Genomic DNA, 20,859 nt, shown 5'->3' on the forward strand with positions numbered 1-20,859 from the left:
AGTCCTTGGCCGCTGGTCACTGCATTTGGGACGAGCCCTGGAGGCCTCTCCCCTCCTGGGACACCTGGTCTGAGATCTTTGGCTAGAAATCCCAGCGCCCACTCTATCCCCTGTCAGGCCTGGCTTGTCGCTAGAGGGATGGGGTGTGTTGTTGCGTGAGACGAGATGTCCTCTTCGTTCCCATCTCAGGAGTCTCTCTAGTGGCTTCAGAAAAGGGAAAGTCATACTAGAAAAGAGAGACTCATGTGCTCTTGGGTCTGGGCCCCGGGTTCCTTACCTTCCTGATGCTCCCGTGTGTCCTAGGTGGGAGTGAGGACGGATCACTTGTGAGGTAGGGGCGTAATAGGAAGAAGGGCCCCAGTCCACACACCAAGGCGAGGATGGTTTCACCCACCCAGGAAGCGGGCCTGGGGCACCACCAAGGAGCACCCATATGGTCCCAGAAGAGTGGAGATTCTTCATCTCCTCGCAAGGCTGTTGCAGGAAACAGCAGCCCTGTTACCCTCAGGTAACTGAACCCTGCGAATGACCTGGCAGTTGGAGCCACAGGCTCCTATCAGAGAACGGCAGCTACCTCACAAGGGTTCTGGAGGGCGGGGGAGGGGACAGGAGAGGAGGAGGCTGGGCCAGCGCCCCTCCCTCACCACCCAGCCCCTCAGCTCTCTCCTTCCAGCCTCTTGGGTCTTGGAGACCTTAGTCAATGTTTGAATCATGACACCTGAAAGCCAGGTATTTCCTGGTTCCGCAGGTCTCTTGGAGATCTCTGCTTGAACCCACCTGTTTCCTAGTCTTTGGAAGTCTGATCCTCTCCCAGGCATGTGGCTGGTTCCCAGGGACACATATGTAAAGTGTTAGCATCTCCTCTGTCCACAATCTCATCCTTTTCTCACCTCACCTGTTTACATAGAAGTTGTAGTTCCTCAGCAGATGTCAGTGATACCACACAGGGTTACCAGCTCCTGTTGTACATTAGATCCCGAAACCTTCCTTTCCTAACGGGGTCTGTGTCAGGGAGCAACCGTTAGGGAGTGCCCTTATGGGCCTGCTCAGCCACTGGTGGGCATTGCGGTGGGCCCTTCCCCCAAGCAAATGAGAGGGAGTGACCGTGGCCCCTCCCCCTCCCCCTTCCCTCTGGAGAAGCGGAGCCTGAATTGGGACTGAGGCCAGATGGGTTTTTGAGACACGAGTCTGCCATCTTGTCGGTCTGCCAGCTTCCCACTTCAAGTTGCTGTTCCTGGTGCCAACACCTCGTCTCCGAATTCATGGGCCTGTCGAGCGGCAGACAGAGCAGACTTGGGTTGGGTACCATCTGTACCCTGTTCCTGGCCTCTTAGGTCCCTCAACCCCTGCCCCTGGCAGCCACCTCACTGTTTCTAGGAGTCTGACTTTTTTCCTTGTAGATGTCACCTGGAAGTGCTAATGGGCCGTTTTTGTCTTTGTCTGGCTTATCTCCCTTGGCAGGATGTCCTTTAGAGTCCTCCACATGGTTGCAAATCTTAAGTCTGTTTTTTTCATGTGGTAAGCTTTTGACGTTCCTCAACCCAGAGATAGAATCTTATTGTATCCTGACTTCATGTTGAGTATTTCATTTGTGATTGTTTCCATCCACCTTTGCCATCTTCACTCAGAATAACTGACACAAAAATTCAAACAAATGATGTATTCCTTAAAAGTTACACTACTACAAAGATAAGGAATTAAACACCTAAATGATATGGTTTGTGTTAGTAGCCTTTATACTTCTGAAGTTTGAAAAGCTTCACCAAGGCTTCTGGGACAAGCTGGTCCCATACAAACACACACACCTACACATTATGACACACCAGTGCAGTCATTTCAAGTCCCAAAGGTAAACGTGTGCTCGTGTTCTTTAAATTGTGTGTGTGGGTGGTCTTGCCCGCATTTCTTCTTACTCTGACCAGAATGGACAGTCTCCATTCTCCAAAGTCTAGAAACCTGTGTGGCACAGCCAGAAGCTAGGGATCGTTGAAGGGAACTCGAATTCTAATCTTAGCGTGGACACTGGGGCTGGAGGCCCAGGGCCTGGGTTTGAGTCCTCTTAAGTAGCCTTTTCTGCCATCGCTGGTGTGTTCTGTACATCGTCTCTTCTTCAGAGGACGCATTGCCTTCCCGCCTCTACCCCTCCACACTCCTGGAGCCTCCCGCCTTGCCGGTACTTTCTGGAAAGGGTACTTTGATTCTTACAGGAAATTCCCTTGTGATAGCATTGGACATGGCTCTTGGCAGGTGGAATTGGGTATTCCCTTAGGGATTGTATTTTTAATCCCCACCTGGTGACTTTCTCTTCCTAGGTGAACTCTTCCTTTGGCTGTACTAATGAATTTAGCCTCTCATCTGAAGACTTTTCTGCCGCTCCAACATTATCTTATCATTTGTTCCTCAATCAATATCTATTGAAATATTATTATAAGACTGTTAAACTTGTGTATGCTAAAATATACTACTAGCTAAGTTTAAAGTGAGCCACAATCAACGAGAACATTTTCATAACAGAATGGATGTAGAATTCATCTATAAATATAAATATATATGCTATGAGTGAACAATTGTTAACAATTAAACAGTGCTTACTAAGTGCCAGGCTCAGTCCTAAACATATACAAAGGTACTTTTTCCTCATAATCACACTACACGTGTAAAGTAATCCTATTATTCATTTTTCATTCTACAGATGAGGAAACTCAGAAAGAATTTAATTAGCTTGCTCAACATTACACAGCTGGTAATGGCCTGACTCAGCATAGGGCATGGACAAGCAATTCAGAAAAGAAGAAACAGAGTGACCAGTAGACTGGTATTAGAGAAGCACGTATTAAAAGAATGACATGCTGGGAGTTCCCACTGTGATGCCGTGGGTTAAGAATCTGACGGCAGCAGCTAAGGGTCCCTATGGAGGCATGGTTTCAGCTCGGCAGTGGGCTAAAGGGTCTGATGTCCAATCCCTGGCCCTGGAACTTCCATATGCCTTGGATGCCGCCATAAAACAAAAAACAGTTACATACTATGTATACCTATCAAGTTGTCAGCAATCTAAAAGTCTGGCAATACTAATGTGGCAAAAGATGTGATGGGTAAGTAATACAACCTCTATGCAAGCATTTGGGGACTATCTAGTGAAGATGAGAATGCACACATGCTATGCCTCAGCCACATAGCATGGCAGTGTCCACTCATGAGAAACTCTCATGTGCACAAGGAGACGTGTGCAAGGATGTCCAGTTTCAGTGACTTTCAAAAATGCACGATGCAAAAGTCCATCACCGAAGGAACAGAGGTACTACAATGGAGTATCCTTATAAATGTGCCCTTACGGTCAGAGCTTAAAGGCACAATGATGAGTGAAAAAAGCAAATTATACCTTTTTCTTCTAGAGAGATGGAGCAGAGGTACTTTTTCCTATTCTTCCCACTAAAAACACTGTGTGTTACCCAGAAAATGTACAAAGATTCTGAAAGGTGGAAAGAAGAAGGCAGACTGGTTGGGGACCTCAGGACCCAAAGAATGACCTGGTGGTGAATTCCCTTTGCCTCAAAGATCCCAGACTGGGTACTGCAAAAGCCAGCAACTCTGAAACAGCAATGAATGCAAACCAAAACAGCCCTAGCAAAAGTCAGCCCTCTGCATCTGAGAACCAAGAAAGGGTCAGCCTAGCAAGACAGAACATTTTTAGAGAATAAACACTGTGCTTCAGCAAAATACCATAGATCATGCTATTGCCCCATCCCAACCCCAGCCAACAAAGGCTGAGTGGGAGCCTAGATGTTCACTCTTGCCAGCCTATAGGAAGATGTGTGACTGTACTGCCGTGGTGACGTTAGCAGAGACTGAGTGAGGGGCCAGGACTTCCCTCTCCATGGAGGGGTAACCAACCCCTCGCATGGTGTCCTGGAGACCATGTGAGAAGCCCTGGACTTGCACCCCCCCACCCCCCAGCAGAAATGACAGAGCTCTCATTGCTCACTGGTGTCACTGGAGTCCACATGGGGAACAGTAAGAAAGCACTGCTAACTCACTCAGCCAGCAAAGTGCCAGGGAAGGTTGGCGGGAAGCCAGAACTCCCACGGCCACCAGCAGCGATGAGGACCCACTCCTACTTCAGTGTCAGTGGAGTCCATCTGTGATCTGAGACTGGTGCTCACACCCGATTGGACACTTCTCTTACCGGAGCAATGTCAGAGGAAGCCAGCTAAAACATAAAGTTTAAAAAGATTTGGAGATGGGAAACACAATACACAAAATGTCCAGGTTTCAAATGAAAATCACTCAGCACACCAAGAACCAGGATGATCTCAAATGAATAATAAGTTAATCGATGGATACCAATACCAAGATGACCAAGGGGTTGGAATAATCATACAAAGGTGTTGGAGCAGCCATCATAAAAATACTTCAACAAGCAGTTACAGACACGCTTAAAACAAATGAAAAATAGTATCACCAGAGATTTCTCACTCATCACATGTAGAAGAAAGGTCATATGAGGACACAGCAAGAAGGTAGCCATCTACAAGGGAGGGAGAGAGTCCCGCTAGAGCTCAACCCTGCTGGCACCTTGCTCTTGGACTTCAAGCTCCCAGAACTGTGAGAAATAAAGAAGCCACTGCCCCAGTCTGTGACATTCCATTATGACAACCTAAGCAGACTGATACAGAGCTCAATAGAATGCATGTTCTAAGTTGTCTTTCTCTCTTTTGGGGATGAATATATTTCATATGAACTGTTTGGACTCTCTAAAAAACAAACAAACAAAAAAGTCTCAGCAAAGCCAAATTGGAATTTTAGAACTGAAAGATGTGATAAGCAAAATTTACAACTCAGTGGATGGGCTTAACAGCAGAATGAAGGGGAGAAAGGAATGAAGCAGTGCGCTGAAAGACAGAACAATAGAAATGATACAATCAGAACAACAGAAAGAAAATTAGAAAAAAATAATGAGCAGAGCCTCAGGGACCTGTAAGATAATAACAAAAGATCTAACATGTACACAGAATTCTCAAATCAATAATTAAAAAATCCAATCAGAAAACAAGAAGATACAGAGATGCCAGCTAAACACGTGAAATGTGTTTAACTTCATTAGCCAGGAAGGAGGAAAGGAATCATTTATTGAGTCCTGGTGTGGCACATATTGTATTAGGCATTTGTGCCATTTCCTTAGACAAGGATCCCGGGAGTTTATGGTCAGCCGCATAAGCAGAGAAAGTCTCGGACAAATAGTATTCAGGATAGAAAGTGGTAAGTGTCTCAGTAGGAAGAAAATGATGTCATCTGGGGTTCACAACTTCTAGCCAACATCCCTCAGGAAAGATATGGCTGACATTTCATGTAAAGAATGAGTAGATTTGTGGCAAGAGGAAACATGGCGAGAAGATATTTCAGAGGGAGGAAGAAGCAGGACCAAGCCTTGGAGTTGGGAGCGCATGAGAGTTCACTGGGGTTGGCACAGCCTGGGTGAAAAGGAGAAGATAAAGGGAATGCTGGTAAGTGAGGCTGGAAAGATTAGTGAAGCCAGAGCCCAGAGGACTCTAGGTAGGTATTAGTTAGAAATGTGCTCTTTCTGTCAAAGTTGGCATGATCTGTTTTGGTTATGTATGAAAAGCACTTCTACTGGTCGCTTTATTCCACAGGAACAAACTAAATGGACCTTCTCCTAGGCTGCCATGGAGAAGAGTCAAGTGCTCATTCTGTCATTCTGATGGCTGATGAAACATAGAGACTGGAGTTAATGGAAGAAAGCTAAGGACCCAAGGAGTAGCTGTCCATCTTCCCTCCCTGAAGAAATATGTGTGCCAGAAGATAATCTACCTACTATAGATTCATTTGATTTCCAAGCTCCTCTTTGAAAAAGTCAATACTCTCACAGGTTTGGGATTGGAAGAATGGTGGTGAAATGATTTTTGGAGTTATGCTTTATCTTTGTCAACCAAATGTTTCAAGAGTAGCTTATTCCATTTGCAAGCTTTTCTTTTTTTTTTTTTTTATTTTTTTATGGCTGCACCCATGGCATATGAAAGTTCCCAGGCTGGGGGTCGAATTGGAGCTGCAGTTGCAGGCCCCTGCCACAGCTACAGCAACGCCAGATCTGAGCCACATCCACGACCTGCACAGCAGCTTGTGGCAATACCAGATCCTTAACCCACTGAGTGAGGCAAGGGATCCAACCCGCATCCTCACGGATACCGGTTGGGTTCTTAACCCACTGAGCCACAACAGGAACTCCCATTTGCAAGCTTCTAGATAATCCATCAGAGTAACAGGTAAGGAAAATATCAGAGCCATCTCTCTAAAGGGATTTGCTCATGTCCGTGGAAGTTTCCATCACAGAACTTCAACATAAATTTATATAGTAAGTATGTGACCCTGAGCACAGAGGAAAAATAGATTCTTTTCTGAAAGCTTGAATTAAAAAATTGAAGATCAGCAGAGCCACCTTCCCATCAAGCCTAGCAAATAATTTCAACACTGAGCATCAGCATATCTACCCGACTGCCCAACCCCATTCTATGGAACAGATTAGTTCTGGATATAGAACATTGCTTCTCTAACTTTAATGGGCATGCAGATTAATGGTGATCTCTTTGAACTACAGATTCTGATCCAGTAGGTCTAAGTGGGACCCAAGATTCTCATTTCTAAAAGCTCTCAAGTTCCCGTCGTGGCTCAGTGGTTAATGAATCCGACTAGGAACCATGAGGTTGCGGGTTCAATCCCTGGCCTTGCTCAGTGGGTGAAGGATCCGGTGTTGCCGTGAGCTGTGCTGCAGGTCGAAGACGCGGCTCAGATCCCGCGTGGCTGTGGCTCTGGTCCGATTCGACCCCTAGCCTGGGAATGTAGGTGTGGCCCTAAAAAGCAATAAAATAAAATAATAAAATCTCTAAAAGCTCTCAGATGCTGACAGTGCTGGTGCCCGGACCACATGTGAATCCTGAAAATACAGACTGGGCTATGGCACCATGTAGAACTGTCCAAATTCCAACTAAAAAACTTGCCAGTTTTGTGGCCTTGGGAAAATTGTTTAACCTCTCTGAGGCTCAGTTTTCTCATCAGTAAAATGGAAATATAAATACATATCTTGCAAAATTAGTGGGAAGATAAGAAGTAATGTATTAAAAACCATTTGGCCAAGGTCCTGACACAGAGTAGGCACTCAACACATGATAACAGGTAGTACTTAGGGTCCATGGGCATCCTTATCAAAGAGAATCTGCCTGCTATGTATTTGCAGCAAGAGAGAGTTGTGAGTTATTGTTTTAGCACATAATTAAGAGAGAGATTTTCACTGCTTCCCATTGGGGAAAAAAAGTCTCCAGGTATTCATTTGCTCTGTGGGAATATTTGCATTCCCTCGTGGGCTGTTCTTGGTTTATATTCATGTGCTTCTATCTGTTGGATCTTAATATTTGATGTATTTTAACAGTTGGTTTAACAGTGAGCGGCATATCCACAGGAAGGCCTATTTCAGAGAATAATCAATGAGCATAAAACAACTTAAAATGATGATATGAGGTTAACTGTGACATTCATTCAATAATTTTACAAGGCTGGTCTTTTTCATCTTTAACCCATCCATACAAAGCAGGAACTGGAGAGGTTTTGGTTTTACAGCCACACCTGCGGCATGTGGATGTGCCCGGGCCAGGGGTCTAATTGGAGCTGCAGGTTCCAGCCTATACTACAGCCACTGCAATACCGGATCAGAGCTGTATCTGCAACCTATGCCACAGCATGCAGCAAAGCTGGATCCTTAACCCACCAAGTGAGGCCAGGGATGGAAACAGCATCTTCACAGCTTCCATGTTGGGTTCTTAACCCACTGAACCACACGGGAACTCCAGACTGCAGAGGTTTGGGGAGCTATCAAGCATTGCCACTTGTGTGTGATCCTCCAGTGGGTTAGTAGAAAATAGGGTCCATGATGGCTTGTATACATAGACTTAGTGTACCCTGTACAGTTGGTTAGAAGTCTCCCTCCTGTGTGGCCACAGGAGATAGGCTCCTGTGGGGCTTGGAAGCACCAGTCATGTTGACACTTGCAAGTATTCCATGTTTTACTCTATTTGGTTGTCTCTCTCTGCTTGGTTGGTGGAGAGTAGGTGGGGTGCAGATGAGGGGAGTTGCTGCACAGCTGGTGGCCCAGCCTCATTAGAGGCCAAGCCAGATCCACAGCTTCCCCCTCCCAAGAGTTCAGCACCTCTTTGGTTTCCTCATTTTTATAATATTTGAACTATATTTCCAACAATTCAAAACATGGTTCTTAAAAATGCCCCCAGCTTAGGAGTTCCCACCATGGCTCAGTGGTTAACAAATCCCACTAGGAACCATGAAGTTGCAGTTTTGATCCTGGTGTCGCTCAGTGGGTTAAGAATCCGACATTGCTGTGAGCTATGGTATAGGTCACAGATGTGGCTCAGATCTGGCATTGCTGTGGCTATGGCATAGGCTGGCGGCTGCAGCTCCGATTAGACCCCTAGCCTGGGAAAACTCCATATGCCACAGGTACGGCCCTAGAAAAGACAAAAAAAAAAAAAAAAAAAAAAAAAAAAATGCCCCCAACTTAAAAGAAGAAATAAATCCTCTTGGTGAATCTTTCTAAATGTGAAACCTTATCATATTTTAGCTAAGGTAGAAGTTATTATTAATGAGATCAAACAGCCCCCACCCCCACTCCCCCAAATGTAATAAACTCATTAGAGGTTTTCCAGGGGCCAACACATGGAATCCAGGCTGTTTCTCTCAGCCTTCTCCCAGTAAATAAAACTTTGAAAGATGTATCCACCTATAAATTGGAAAGGGAAATCAGCCTGCGTGGGTTTGTGTAATTGCTGCCTCCAAAACACATCTACTGAGAAGAGCATCTAATAGACTGGACATTTCACAGTTCTAGAAGCACAGAGAGAGGCCTGCTGGGAGCTACTACAGCTCTCCTGAAACCTTAACCTCGACAAAATCTCATTTCAACCCTGGCAAGCATCTTGTCATATACCCACAAAGGGAGCCAACTATAATTTTTTTAGTGGGCTTAGGAAAAAAAGCTGGGTAGACATTCTGTGTGTGCAGTTGTTACCTTTACAGTCTAGGTGGTTGAGAAATACTCTAAAACCACTTTTTTTTTTTTTTTTTTTTTTTTTAGGGCTCCACCCATGGCATATGGAGGTTCCCAGGCTAGGAGTCTAATTGGAGCTGCAGCTGCCAGCCTACACCACAGCCACAGCAACACAGGATCTGAGCCACATCTGTGACCTACACCACAGCTCATGACAACGCCGGATCCTTAACCCACTGAGCGAGGCCAGGGATCGAACCTGAAACCTCATGGTTCCTAGTCAAATTTGTTAACCACTGAGCCACAATGGGAACTCCTAAACTCCAATGAAGCCTGTGAGGGGCTAGTGTCCATGGTATATACTCAGATGCAAGTTCAGGAACAGCAGGACCAGTATTGTGGGCATTGTCTCCTGTCCTGGTTTACAGGGGGTATTCGGGGCCCTCTCCGTGGCATAGCTAGGAGTTGGGGAAGAAGCAAGAAGGAAAATAGGAGCTCCTGTCATTGCTCAGCAGTTAATGAACCTGACTAGCATCCATGAGGACACAGGTTCGATCCCTGGCCTCACTTGCTTGGTTAAGGATCTGGCATTGCTGTGGCTGTGACGTAGGCTGGCAGTTACAGCTCTGATTCAATCCCTAGCCTGGAAACCTCCATATGCGGCCCTAAAAAGACAAAAAAAAAAAGAAAGAAAATAATGTCAGTTGTTAGCACCAGACACTAAAGAACTTCAAGTCTGCAGTGCTTACCCAAAATGAAGAACTGGACAGAAATTTATAAAATCTTAATACCACAGGATGCTTAGAGGAATGGGCAAATAACTGCTCATGTAGGATGATCATGCTCCATGACCTGTATTCTCTGTAAGAGGCATCTAGGTTTCTCTCAATGTATCTATTTGATTATCCCACTGGTTTTGTTCAAACAGATGGAAATCGTTTTTGGTCAGTGCTTAATTTTTGTCACTCTTCCAGCCTTGACTTTAAAAATGTACATCTGGCAATTGTGGAGGGTAAAAAAATCTGGTATATTATTCTTTTACCTTTAAGAATGTGGGTTTCTCTAAATGTCCATCTACAGAGGAATAGGTAAAGAAGATGTGGTACATATATACAATGGAATATTACTCAGCCATAACAAAAATGAAATAATGGTGCTTGCAGTAACATGGATTGACCTAGAAATGATCATACTAAGTGAAGTTAGTGAAAGACAAACAACGTACAGTATCACTTATATGTGCAATCTTAAAAAAACGGATACAGATGAATGTATTTGCAGAACAGAAACAGACTTACAGACTTTGAAAAACTTAACGGTTACCAAAGGGGACAGGTGGGGGAGGGAGGGATGGACTGGGGGTTTGGGATGGAAATGTTCTAAAACTAAGTTATGATGATGGTTGTACAATTATAAATATAATATAATTCATTGAATTATTTTTAAAAAGAATGTGGATTTCTTTTAGAATAGGAGTTGTCAAATATTTTGGTCTGAGGATCCATTTACAGTCTTAAAAATGAACCCACAGAACTTTTGTTAACCTGAATTGTATCTCTCTATACAGACAATATTCATAATTAAAACTGAAAAATTTAAGACATTTATTGATTCATTTGAAAATGACAATATTCTCCTTCTATGTTACCATAAATAACATATTTTAAGGAAAACTGGTTATATTTTCCAAAACAAAAATTTGGCTTATTGACATTGGTGCAAGTCTCTTTAATGTCTCGCTTAATGGAAGACAGCTGGATTCGTGTACTTTTTCTGCATTCAGTCTGTGGCAGTGTTATTTTGGTCAAAGAATACAAAGAAAATCCTGCAAATCAGTTTAAGAAAGTAGGATATATTTCAATAGTCTTTTCAGATGCTTTGGAGTGTTTTTCTCTAATACTACACCCAAACTCAGCAAGTGGTAGTTAAGTTTAGTACAACATAGTCATGCAATGACTTTTCATAGCCTGTGACATTAAAATTCAACAGCCTGGTGTGTTTTTCCACAACCAACTCTCTGATTCTCTGGACACCAACTGAATGTCTCAACCATCTTGTTCTGACATCACTTGGAGCTACCGTCAGACTCCACAGGTTTACCAAGTCTACTCGCACTGCAGATGCCAGACACAGTGGGTCCCCAGGTTGCCCACTCTTCTGAGTGTCTTGGCTATAAATCAGGGGTTCCTGGGTCCACTCTATCCTCAGTTTTGATTGTGCTAGAACAACTCACAGAATTCGGGAAAGTAATTTGCTTGCTATTACTGATGTATTACAGAGAGTACAAGTGGGGGACAGCCAAATGCAAGAGATGCCCAGGGCAAGGTATAGGGCTCCCATATCCTTTCTGCACAGCCACCTTCCCAGGGTCTCCATGTGCTACCAACTCAGAAGCTCCCCAAACCCTGTGGTTGAGGTATTTTTATTCACAGAGGCATGATTGATCATTAACTCAGTCTCCAGCCCTCGATCTCCCCAGAGGTTGGGGGAAGTAAGGCTGAAAGTTCCGGGTGTCTAATCAAGGTATGGTCTTTGCAATGACCTGTCCCCATATGAAGCCATCTAAGGGTCCCCCAGAGTCACCTCATCCACCAAAAGATGCCCCTATCAACCAGGAAATCCCAAGGGGTTTAGCGACTTGGGATGAGAACCAGGAACAAAGGCCACATATTAGAACAAAAGATGATCCTATCAGCCCTATTATTTGGGAAATTTCAAAGGTTTTAGGCTGTGTCAAGAACTGAGAAAAGGCCATATACACATTTTTATTGTCCCATAATCGGTCTATCAGTATACAATACAAAAAAAAAATCATAGTATCTGTTAGTATCACCACTGATATCATCAGAAAAATCTTTTTAACTATTGGGATTCTGTCAAACTTACAGTGGCAGAAACAGGTTTACAAGAGTTTCCATTGTGCACAGTGGAAAGCGAATCTGACTAGTAACCGTGAGGTTTTGAGTTCCATCCTTGGCCTTGCTCAGTAGGTTAACAATCCAGCATTGCCATGAGCTGTGGTGTAGGCTTCAAACACAGCTCGGATCCCATGTTGTGGCTATGGTATAGCTATAGCTCCTATTGGACCCCTGGCCTGGGAACCTTCATATGCTGTGAGTACGGCCCTAGAAAGCAAAAAGAAAAAGAAACAGGTTTCCAACCAAAAGATTGAATTTTCACTTGAAAGATTTTTATCATTGGCAATAAATACTGTGAGTTGTTTTCCTTGAAGTGACAGGCTCCTTTCATTCATTTTGGAGGAAACGTCTCTCAAATCATCGAGTCTGTATCATCACAGTTTTTCTGTCAGTTTTTCCTTCAAATAGAAATGGTATTCCAAGAATAAAAGCAGCTTGGTGTTCTGCATCGCAAACTACAGCCCCTGAGCTTTGGCTCCAGGTGACCGCCACACTTAAGAGTGCTTTTGTGCACTTTCCTTCCCATTCCGAACAGTCAGGCTGCTTCAGTCTTCAGTAATGCTTTTTGTTGTATGTTTTAATTGCATGTGCACACTGGTGGTGCATACAATGGCTACCAACTCAACTTTGTGCACTGCCTGGACTCATGCTACGTGTCATCAGTTTTACCCACCGTGACTGTGCACCATCCGAGCAAATGTCTGACTAGTGAAGACAACTAGACATGGAAACAACCAAAATACCCATCATCAGAGGAATGAATAAAGAAGATGGGGGTACATGTATACAGAGGAATACTATTCAGCCATTAAAAAAGAGGCGATAATGCCATGTGCAGCAACATGGATGGACCTAGAGATTATCATACCAAGTAAGTTAGACAGAATAGCAAATACCATATGATACCACTTACCTGTGGAATCTAAAAAAAAAAAAAAAAAAAAGAACTTATTTACAAAACAGAAATAGACTCAGGCATAGAAAACAAACTTACGTTACCAAAGAGGATGAGGGGGGTGGTGGGAGAGATAAATTAGGAGTTTGGAATTAGCAGATACACATTATTATAAAACTAGATACACAGCAAGGACCTATTGGATAGCACAGGGAACAATGCCCAGTATCTTGTGATAACTTATAATGGAAAAGAACATGAAAAAGTATATGTATATATACATGTCTATATATACCTGTACATGTACAAATATATATATACATAACTGAATCACTTTTCTGGCACATGAAACTAACACAATATTGAAAATTAACTATAACTTAAAAAGTAGTTTAGGGGTTCCTGTCATGGCCCAGTGGAAAAGAATCTGACTAGCATCCATAAGGACACAGGTTCAATCCCTGGTCTTGCTCAGTGGGTTAAGGATCCAGCATTGCTGTGAGCTGTGGTGTAGGTCACAGATGCAGCTCAGATCCTCTGTTGCTATGGCTGTGGTGTAGGTCAGCAGCTACTGCTTGGATTTGACCCCTAGCCCGGGAACCTCCATATGCCACTGATGCAGACCAAAAAAGACAAAAAAATTTTTTTAAAACAACGTTTTCATATAATTGCCAAAGTGGTTTTGACATTGCAGACCCGCTAAACCTAACCCTGAAAGGAACTTGGATAATTTCAGGGGTCCACAGACCACATTTTGAGAACTATTTTAGAAACTACCCTCCTGTTATTAAGACAATACTAATACTTTCCTTAAATTCATATATAGAAACAAAAAGAAGAACTACAACAATTTGGAAAAACCCCAACAAAAATATTTAGCTACCTAAGTCACCAATGTGTAAGCCCCTTGAAAGAACTCTTTTAATATTTGAACAGGATCTTAGGAATGCAATAAATAATAATGATGAAAGTAGTTTATTTTAATGTTTACTGTTAGGGGAAAACTGTGCTATGTACTTTAAATGCATTATCTCTTATTTTTTTACACCAAACTCTGGGGTAAACACTGTATAATATCCCCGTTTTACAGATGAGAAAACTGGAGCACAGAGAGACAAAAGAGCTTGACAGGGTCACAAACTATATGTGGTAGAATAAGGATTTGAATTCACAAGGTCCAATTCCCAGAGCTTGGACCCTTAAACCCTGAATATCATTCAATGTTCCAAATTTACTTGTGCTTTGCCCACGTACGTGTGTCCATTCAGATCCTCAGAGAGAAAGCAAATCTCCAATGTTAACCACAGTCCCCAAGAAGGGGCTTAATAAATGTCTGAATGTGTGACCAAAAGATGGAGTAAACCTCCCTGAAACTGGTCACCACCTTTAAGTCATGGTGGTTAGTAATCATGTTAAAAGTGAAATTCTGGGGAGTTTCCGTAGTGGCTCAGGGGCTAATGAAACCAGTTAGCATCCATGAGGACACATGTTCAATCCCTGGCCCTGCTCAGTGGGTTAAGGATCCTGCATTGCTGTTGCAGTGAGCTGTGGTGTAGGTTGCAGACACAGCTCAGATCTTGCATTGCTGTGGCTGTGGTGTAGGCCAGCAGCTACAGCTCGGATTCGACCTCCACATGCCGCCCCTTTAGGAAAAAACAAACAAACAAAAAAAAAAACAAAAGCTTTATGGGACAGGCAGAAAATGAAAACATGGGAAAAAAAGTGAAATAATGAAATGCTTAGCCCCATATTAAGGCGGGAACCAACAGGGTAGACCAAAAAAAAAAAAAAAAAAAAAAAGGTTGTTTCCTTGAAAGCTTGACAAAATTTTATGTGTGCATCTACATGTGTGCACACATATCTATATGACCCCGTTTGCTAAATAAATACATGGTTAGGTAGTTAACAAACGTGTAGGTTAGATCAAAACAAAATGGGTTTATGTTTTCTAGGGCAATAAAACCCCCATCAAGGTTGGGATTGCACTCTCCTTTCCCACGTGTGCAGGTTAAGCAGTTACAACTCTCTTGGGGGGTAATCTCACCAGGCCTTTAGCCATTGTTTACTAATCCTCTAAACCTGGACCTCGGAGTTGCATCCAGCCAAGGAGGGCTCTGTAAAGACATTGTTGCAGGCTCCCTTATTACCATACGGCTGGGTAGGAAATTATGGAAGGTACCCAAAACTCAGATAATTTTGCCTTTTTCCAAGTTTGGATTTTTTTTTTCCCCTCATTTTTCCAAGTTTGGGCTTTTTTTTCCCTCAAATACCCAACCTGCTTTCTGGATGGAGACCTGGTGGGATTAGGTCCGCATGTGTCTCTAATTTCCTGGGATATAATTTGGTTTTTTTGGACGCGTATGGGGGAGAAGAAGGAAGGGAGGCCGACTATGCGGCGGGGGTTATGGTCCTGCGGTCTCTTAGTCCTGCCTGCTCGCGCCTCCCCGCGGTCCTGGCAGCGCCCGCATGCAGAACGCGGGTTCGGGGCGCAGGGTACGTAGGCGGGGGCGCGCAGAGCCGCCAGGGGACGCGCACAGCCCTCAGGCGGCGGCGCGCACGGGCCGGCGGCGGGGGCCGCGTCGGGGCGGTGACTGCCTCGCCCCGGGAGAGAGCCTCGCGCGCCCGCCTTCTTCCTTCCGGCGCCGCGGCAGCCGCCGCCGCCGCCGCCACCACCACATCTCTGGTGGGGCGGGCGGTGGCGCGGAGGCCGCCGGTGGCGGCGCCGAGGCCTCCGGACGGGCCTCCCGCGCTCCCTGGGCACCAGGCCACGGCGCGCCTCGCTCCCAGGCCCTCGAGGTCCGAGTCGAGCTTCGTCCCCGAGGCCGCGGAAGGGCCCAAGGACCCCGCCAAGCTCCGGCTCCACGGAGGGTGAGCTCCCGCACGGCCAGGGAATGGGCTTCCCAGACCCGGGGACCCCGACCCGCCCCCCACCCCGGTGGCCGGAAACGGGAACCGGCTTCTCTTTTCCAGCAGCATCCCAGTGTGTTTCCGCGTCCTCAAGTGCCTAGTTCGTGGGATTAAAGGGGAGAACCTTTATCACGTTAATTATGCAATGAGGCGGCGTCCTAGCTGGGGATGCAGTGATCAGCGGCATCATTGATGCCAGTGATCCATAGTTTTCTTCTTTCAGCCTTGGCTGAGAATTTGCATTGGTAATTGGGGGCGGTAAGACGAAGAAAAGATTGCACTGGGGTGCAAGGAGCATGCAGAGAGGGAGACAGAGACCAGGGAAGAAAGGCCACGTGCAGCCCTTCCTAAATGCACAATTAAGCACGTCTTTGGCGAGTGGGCGGGCTGGGAGGGGATGGTTGGAAATGTCAGGTAGGTTCCAGGGTGCCTTCCTCCCTACTTCTGACAAAAGAGAGGCCTGTTAGAAGTTGGAGGTTGAGGCGTAAATTTCTGAGGCGGGGAAGATGAACCAAGTCTTCCAAAAGCTGCGTGGTTATTTTCCAAGTCTGTAAAGGCAGGAAAGGGCTGGGCACTACGTGGAAACTAGCGCAGCCAGGTTCTGGGAAGACTGTCATAAAGGGTTTTTTTGTCTGAAAGACCCAAAGTCTGGGGCTTGGGGCCATCAGGAGTTGGCGATTGGTCAGTTTTCACTGCCCAAGTGAGGCATGTCTCAGACATTCTTAAAACCTGGCAGCTCCCTTTAGCTCCCGGCTTATTCATTCTTTTCATTGACTGGGTGAAGAAGAAGAGACACAAAGAGAGAAATGGCCCTTCTTTCCCCCCCCCATTATTATTAGGGCATAGGCCATCCATGTTGGGTCAAAATGGGAATTTGAAGATGGAAAGAAAGTTCTTTCTTTGCGCTTGACCTTCAAGAATAGAATCTGCAGGAGGAAAATTCTCTGCTTCCCTGGAGTTCTTGCAAAAGTGAACAAAGAAAGGGAAGAATTAGTTCACATCCTGGGCAATTTGCAGTTATGTTCAGATGGGTTTCCATATGCTTGAGAGTATACAATACAAAGGTGAGCCAGAGCCAGGAAGAGAAATGGGGGAGCAAGGTGAATGTAGGACCTCAGAGATGACAGAAACCAAGAGAGTATTTTCACCTTGCAGGTCTGGAAGAATCTGCACGGGAGTATGTAAAGCTTAATCTTTTTATCATCTGAATATCATATTGCTTTTCATGTTAATACTGCATTCCTAAGAATAAAAGCAAGCCTGGCTCAACTGTGCTCCCTGTGTTATTTAAATGAGTTGGATGTTTCTTTTGCCAGCTCACTCTCTTAAATCTGTCATCTCTGTGATCCCATGAGTTTGGCTTGTTTTCACTTGTTCATTCACGATATGACATTTGGCTAGAATTTGCCAGGGTGTTAAAAGCTTGAAGAAATTTAAAACCCAGCGAACATCTCTCTCATTGAAACATTCAGTCATCTTATATGGGAATCCTTTACCCAGTCTCAAACATATCAAACAGGTATAATAGGATTTGATTATTTTTCCTCCAAAAAATTTTTCATTTTTCGAAGGAACGAAGCAGCTAGCTCTTTGGGTACTTTTAGAATATTTATTCATTTACCAAGCCATCCAGAGGTACCCGCCCCCCCATAAGGTATGTGTTGAACAGAATACACTTGAATAATCAAAGTAGTTAACTGGTTCCCAAGTATAAAGCAAGTTGTGTTCAGTAGGTTGATCTTCTAACCTTTTATGGTGCTTTTTTTTTTTTTTTTTTAATTGTCTTATGTAGTGATAGGAAGGCCTGAGAGCCTCAGGCAGAAGGCAAATACTGCAAGGAAATGTGGACCAGGCCTCAGAATGTATGGGAAGGAGGCTGTGGATACCTCTCTAGTTATGTGCGCTCTGTGTCCCATAGAGCTCTCCTTTCTTGTTCACATGGAGATTTTAGGAAGCTTAAAAACTTAAATAGGAGTAGGTACACACATAGTCTTAGAAATGTTTCTTTAACCGTGATAATAATAGGAGCACCTCTCAGGCAGGGGATTGGCAAGTTGAGGACCTGCCTGGAGCAGGGCCTGACCAGTAGCACCCCCTACAGAGGTGTTTGCTGCTCCTTGTTATCACTCATGAGGATCTGTTTTCACCTCTGGTTCCTTCTTCAACTGGCCAGAGTGAGGAGTGTGTTTTCATTTTGGTAATGAAGGCTACCCAGTCATTTTGAGATGGTAAATTGTAATGACGATGGCCAAGTAGACGAAGGAGGTTTCTGAACTCAGATGGAGAGAAACTCGTATTATGCATTTCAAACTCACAGGGATTGTCATGAGACCTTTTATATATTATTGTAAATTCATATGCAGTATTTCATTTTATTAAGTAGTGATTTAATACTTTTGTTCATTGAGCAACACATCTTAGTTCGAAATCCAAGAGTATGAAAGGGCTGGTTGTAGAGTGTCCCCGTGGCTTTAGCCTGTTGTGGTCTGGTGTCCCTTCTCCAAGGGTTACCAGGTCTATGTGCCTGACCAGATTGTTTTCATGGTGTTTCCTTTAGTGTCTGGATGTGGGTTTTTTTTTTTTTTTTTCTTCTTTTAATTGAAGTACAGTTGATTTGCAGTGTTGTGTTAGTTTCAGGTGTACGAAGTGATTCAGATATATATAGTAATATATACTATGATATAGTAATATATATGCTATATTCCATTATAGTATGTAATAAACTATAATGAAAAAGAATCGGGAAAAGAATTCTGATATATATTTATCTATATCGGGATATAAATATATTCTTCTCCTGATTTTTTTCCATTATAGTTTATTAGAAGACTGAGTCTAGTTCCCTGTGCTATACAGCAGGTCCTTGTTGTTTATTTTATATATCGTAGTGTGTATCTGTTAATCCCAAACTCCTAATTCATCCCTCCCCCGTTCCTCCTTGGTAACCATAAATTTGTTTTCCTGGCCTGTGAGTCTATTTCTGTCTTGTAAATAAGTTCACTTGTATCCTGTTTTAGATGCCACATATAAATGATACTACATCTTTGTCTCCCTCTGTCCGGCTTACTTCACTTAGTACCATAAGCTCTAGGTCCATCCATGTTGCTGCATGGATGTGTTTTGAATGACGGTTTTAAAAACTGAACACTGGACACATGGTCCTTTCCCCTGGGGGTGCTTGTGTGAGAGGGGTGAGGGGTGAGGGTCCCGGAGTTTCTGTCTTGGTAGAGGGCTATCAACAGGGCTCTTCAATGGGCCTCTGCCTTGCCCTCCTGCATACCACACATGAGACACACTGGCCTCCTTGCTGCTTTGGGGTTCCTGGGACCTGGACCAGCTCTTTGCCAGGTGGCTGTGTGATGGGTTTCTCGCTGTGATGAGCCTCTTCTCAGTGGTCCCCCCTTCATCCCTTAGCCTTCTTGGTTATCAAATGTGTCAGCGCCTGGCATGATCCTGCACATGAATGGCTCTTATTGTTATGGCCTGGCTGCCTCTGTTTGCACCAAGCACCCAGAGAGCAGGGGGTGTGGTTGCTGTATCCCCAGAGGGGAAACAGCTCCTGGCTCAGAGTAAGCCCTTGGTAAACATTGCTGAATGAATGAATGGCATTTGGGGAGAAGCTGGTTTTTGTTTTTCTCTCTCTGTCTAGTTGTTCTGTTCATCCTTCTGCCTCCTTGGAGTTCAGGGAGCTGAGTGGAAGTTAACTCCTCAGCTACCATTCCTTTCCCAGGGCCCCTGTCTCATTTTATCTCCTTGTAGATTCCGTGTTAATTCCCTTTCCTAAAGTTCATCTCCCCTCCACCACCCCTTCATAGAATTCACTGGAAAGGCCATCCTTTTCTTTCTTTCTTTTTTGTAGAACATGTATTTTTGGTTTTGCATGCATTTCTAATTTACATAAATGGTCCTGTGTCATATAGGCCATTCCATGTTTGCTGTATTCCCTTTGCACCACGTTTTTGAGATTTATCTGTGTTGCTGTGTGCATAGCAGACCACGTCTAGACCAACTGCTTTTAAATTTTTTTTTAAATACCGTTTTAAACAGAGTTAAATGGGCTTTTTTTTTTTTTTTTTTTTTTTTTAACCACAGGATGAGTGAATCGTGGAGTCAGAGTAGTATTGGGCAGGGGGAGCCAAACTTCACAAATTCAGAAAGATGGTGCTGGGGAGTTCCTGTCGTGGTGCAGTGGAAAAGAATCCGACTAGTATCCATGAGGATGCGGGTTCGATCCCTGGCCTCGCTCAGTGAGTAAGGATCTGGTGTTGCCGTGAGCTGTGGTATAGGTCGCAGACATGGCTCAGATCTGGCGTAGCAGTGGCCGTGGTGTAGTCTGGTAGTTACAGCTCTGATTCGACCCCTAGCCTGGGAACTTCCATATGTCATGGGTGCGACCCTAAAAAGCAAAACAAAACAAAACAAAACCCCAAAAAACAACTATGCTTTTGGATGAGCAGCACTCAGACATGGGGAAAAAGCCACTGACAGCTGAACCAAAAGGATGCTTTCAAAAGCATCTTGTCGAAAGTGCAAAGGAGGGAGCATTCATACCCAAGGATGGTGATAGGGCCCAGTCATGTTAGTCATCACAAACATGTGAAATGTATGCCATCTTCTCGAGCAGGAGGGAAATAGGCTAGGATTTCTCATCTGTCCGGTGATCTTCCTGCTTCCCCTGTATGTCCCTCAGTTCTTTCACCACCAGTTCTGCCCTGTGGGTTTTCGAAGAGCCCGGCTTCTGGCTTGGTTTCAGAGCCTGACACCTTGACTTAGTGACTGGAAGTAGGGAAGCTCTGCAGAAGGCAGAGCTGCCCCTGCCGGCGGGGTTGGGGGGGGGACGACACACACACTCAGGTCCCTCCTGTTAGTGCAAGAGGCACTCAGAGAGTCATCTTGACTCCTTGAACAGAGGAGAGTTAATTACAGAAAATGTCCAGCTTTTTAAAGGCCATTGTCACCTGGCTGCAGGGAGAGCAGTGGCCCTTCCAGAGCCTGGGAGAGAGAACCAGGTGTCAGGCCCAGACTCTGAGCCTTGAGGCTGTCGCCCTTGGACCAAGGCAGACCCCGTGGGGAAT

At 44.6% G+C, this 20,859-nt stretch overlaps 1 protein-coding gene across 4 annotated transcripts in view; it reads left to right on the forward strand.

Annotated features, from left to right (window-relative positions):
- The window catches only part of CHST10 (carbohydrate sulfotransferase 10), a 94,743-nt gene that overhangs the window by 42,668 nt on the left and 31,216 nt on the right, over positions 1–20,859 (forward strand). The window contains exon 1 of one of the 4 annotated variants that reach the window (XM_021087170.1): positions 15,274–15,370. The exons of 2 other annotated variants lie outside the window; for them this stretch is intronic. The gene's annotated coding sequence lies outside the window, so the exon portion shown is untranslated. Of the gene's footprint in view, positions 1–15,273; positions 15,371–15,419; positions 15,746–20,859 lie in introns of those variants that run through there. One more of the 4 variants, XM_003124889.6, reaches the window with a different exon arrangement.

The sequence above is a fragment of the Sus scrofa genome, chromosome 3, assembly GCF_000003025.6.
Source record: "Sus scrofa isolate TJ Tabasco breed Duroc chromosome 3, Sscrofa11.1, whole genome shotgun sequence".
NCBI classification, from domain to species: domain Eukaryota; kingdom Metazoa; phylum Chordata; class Mammalia; order Artiodactyla; family Suidae; genus Sus; species Sus scrofa.